The following is a 4,307-nucleotide window of genomic DNA, read 5'->3' as shown; positions in this document are numbered from 1 at the left end:
AGTCGTGCCTTTTACTTGCTGGAATAAATTTTGTCTAAAGATTAACTACAGATGGGTAACTTGAGAAAATAAGGCCGTTTTTACAAAATCTCGTTACTATGCCACTCTCGCTACTATGCCACTTTTGCTCGGTCCCGACGGGTGGCATAGTAACAAGCTTTGACTGTATATGCATATATATGTGTGTGTGTAAATATATATATATATATATATATATATATATATATATATATATATATATATATGTATATATGTATATATGTATATGTATATGTATATGTACATATGTATATGTATATATATATATATATATATATATATATATATATATATATATATATATATATATATATATATATATATGTGTATATATATATATATATATACATATATATATATATATATACATATATATATATACACACATATATACACATATATATATATATATATATATGTATATATGTGTGTATATATATATATGTGTATATATGTGTGTATATATATATATGTATATATATATATATATGTATATATATATATATATGTATATATATATGTGTGTATATATATATATATATATATATATATATATGTATATATATATATGTGTATATATGTGTGTGTATATATATATATATATATATATATATATATATATATATATATATATATATATATGTATATATATATAATATGTGTATATTTGCATATTTGTGTATATATATATATATATATATATATATATATATATATATATATATATATATATATATATATATGTATATATGTATATGTATATATGTATATGTATGTATATGTATATATATATATATATATATATGTATATGTATATATATATATATATATATATATATATACATATATATATATGTATATATATATGTATATATATATATATATATATATATATATATGTATATATATATATATATATATGTATATATATATATATATATATATATATATATATATATATATATATATGTATATATATATGTATATGTATATTTTGTTACGGCTATGGAAATTCGCATAACACCATAAAGGGTCTTTCGTTCAGTTAGATCGATAAGTCTGTGTTCAGTTAGATTTCCCCACCGTTGTTTAATGGGAATTATTCGTGTTCACCAGGCTGTGACCCTTTGAGGTAGGTTTTTCATTCTCTATCGTTATTTTGAACTGACATATCTCGCCCACCATTACAACAACCACCACCATCTTCGCCGCTACGCCAGCCTGCAAACGCCATCCTCCACAGACCACGCTACGACCCTTTCCGCATCGAAAGCCGTCCGAGGGCACCAAGTAAAGGGACCAAGGAAGGAACTTCGATGACGTGTGGGTTTTTTTTTACCGCCTTTTTTCTCCGAGGCTGGTGTGATGAGAAGGGCGAGGCGGCTCGCTCGCGATTGGTGGATACGAAGAGTGAGGTGGTCGGAGTTGAGAAACGTCCCTTTTCGAGAAGCTTCTCGAAGGGAGGCGGAGCCGAAAACGGGGAGGGGCAAAGGGCGGAGCCCCAGGCTATATAAGGCGGACAGCCGCAAGCCTTGCCCTCCTCTGCTCTTCGTTGGCGCTCTTCTCCTGGTCTGGTCTCCTCTCTTTGTTTTGCGCCCTTCTCTTGGTCTCTGGGTCTGTAGAGCAACCCGTACACCAGAGGCGTGGGTCGGTGGAGAGTCCGGGTGACATACCGGAGACGCGGACGAGAGGCGCAGCTCTGCCGGCTGTGGGGCGCGAACCTGCGCGTCCGTGGAGGAGAGTGCCAGAGAGAGCTCGCCGACCATCGAGGCACCTCGAGGGTGCAGGTAACCTGCTACGGTCTCGCGGGACCCGTTCGGTCTCCCAGGTCCCGTGTCAAAGACCCAAGTGGCCCAGCCTGACCCCCTTGTCTGTGAGGGGGTCTTTTCTTGTGTTTCTTTTGGGTTTTTGAATGAATGTTGTCGTGGCGCCGTCTGTTAAGTAAAACCTGTGTAAGTGGCTGTGCATCTACATTCTCATTGTAGTCGGTGGTAACGCTTTCTATTTGTTGCTTGTACATACGTGCATGACTGCCTGGCTGTACATACGTGCTTAGTTGTAATAAATGTCCTTGCTTGTGAAATGTATCGCGTTCGTTGCGTCTTCTATTCCCCATTGAAAATGCCATCTTGCATCACGGAATAATTCGTTGGGTTTTAAACACCAGGTAAGGAGAATCGGATCCATCGAGGTCGGGGATAATACCCGCTCGGTTATCGCTGTAGAACGGAACGAACTGCTTAAGCGGTTCGTGTCCCAAGCCGACCTGCGGCGAGGTACGGCCCCTCCGTAGGTTACCCGCGCGAGGACTTAGGAATTTCGGTATTCGGCGAGTGACCCTATTTCGCGCGAGTAGAATGCGGACTGGGCTGTGGTGAGGTTAAACCCCCACCCGTGACTGGTTCCTCGCGATAGTTCCAGGAGGGTCACGACTGAATTGTCCGTCCGGTGGGTGACGCGGTTGCGATTAGTGGAAAGCAGCCGATCGCACGCCGGCGGGCGGGAATTCGTAACACTGGTGTCAGGAGTGGGATACTAACTCTCCCGTCTCCAAACTAAATTTGCGGGAATCGGCCCAGGGGTACGCAAGCCGACCCCCCCCCCCCATTCCCATCAAATTCGAGTGATTTAAAAAAAAAAATTCCACAAAATAAGATGGCTTTTCAAGGCGAACGGGTGCCGGGGGTATGAGAAAGGGATTTAGAAATGGTGGAATCCATGGCCCAGGACGGAATCCCCGAGCAGGACATTTCCGTGCAGGAGCAATTCCCCCCCCCCCCCAACCGAACCCAGAGTCCGAAATGGGCGCAGCGGCAGAGGCCGCGATGTATGACACCCCCGCCCTCCCCACCTCCGTCAAGTTCCCTCCCTGGCCCCCAGCGAAACCACGACCGACCGAGGCGATTCGGCTTCGTCGGGGTCAGCTGAAATCAACAGAGTGGGGGAAATGTTGATGCAGATGATGCAACAAATGGGAGACGAAATAAAAGGCATGAACGAAAAGAAGGATGGAAACGCACTCAAAATGGATGGAAATATGCAACAAATGAGCGAAATAAAAACAAATGCGTGCAGGATGAATAACAAAATGAATGCGAATATGCAACAGGTGAAAAACGGAATGAAGGAAGAAATGAAAAAAATGCGGGGTGAGATGCGTCGAGTGGGGAAATGCCTGCAGGCAGGCAAAATGGCGCCGCGTGCTGGATTGAACGAGCTGAGGGGGAGTGTGGATTGTGTCGGCCCCGCAATGGAGGCGGGTGAGGACAAACTAATACGGGGGACGTGTAGGACGAGACACGTGGAGGTAACAACGACAGAAACATTAACGGTGACAGAGAGTGAAAAATTAAAAGGGGTGACCGAGACGTGTGTAAAACACGTAGGGACGACGGAGATAATGGACGAGATAAAATAAATAACAGAGACTCGGGACATGGAAACGGTAGAGGAGAGACTACACGACAAAGACGGGGTGAAAGACAAGCACACACACATGGAGTTAGTGGAGGACAAGGGGGGCGAGCTGGCAGAATGTTTCGTGACCCAGTGCGAGCAGCTGGATAGCCTCCTTTAGGAACGAGGGGAGGGAATATGCCCCCTCGAAGCGGTTCACGACCAGGTGGGTCCGGTCGAGCTTCGCCGAGTTGAGGGGGCGAGTGCTGTTGACGGGTGCACTGAGAGCTGGGGGGGTATAGAGGCCCCGGAAACCCTTGGGGTGGCACGAATCCCCAGTGTGGTTCCGAGTGTGGTGTCGAAATGTGTCTATACGAGTGTGGTGAAATGCATGCTGCAACGCGCACATAGCGTTGGTGCAAGGGCGTGTGTGAGAGCGACCGTGTGTGTGACAGAGACCCCGAGTGGGAGTGAAACCCCGTGTGTGAGTGGTGGGGTTGCGAGTGTGCCGAAGTGCGTGCTTCCCAGCACGCCGTGCGTGAGTGAAGGGGTGTGTGTGATGGAGACCCCGTGCATGAGTGGAACCACGTGTGCGCCATAAAGGGCATGCGTGAGTGAAGCACAGTGTGTGAGAGGGACAGCGTGTGTGAGGTCGCTGTATGCAAGGGAGATGACGGTGGGCATGAGGGAGCACGCAGCCGCATCTCCGAGAGTGAGTGTAATGGTGAGGTATGTGAGTCTCGTGACACGCAGGAGTGTGTGCGTGGAATGGCGACAGAGACGGCGACAGAAGGACAAAGGCCGAGTAGCGGCCGTAGCTGTTTTGGGGACCGTGCCGGGTTTGCCCGGCGGTGAGCGCGAGGTTCGTGCCG

This window comes from Eptatretus burgeri, chromosome 7, assembly GCF_056783735.1.
Source record: "Eptatretus burgeri isolate ZD-2024b chromosome 7, Ebu_testis_v1, whole genome shotgun sequence".
Taxonomy (NCBI): domain Eukaryota; kingdom Metazoa; phylum Chordata; class Myxini; order Myxiniformes; family Myxinidae; genus Eptatretus; species Eptatretus burgeri.
This window is presented reverse-complemented; position numbering follows the sequence as displayed.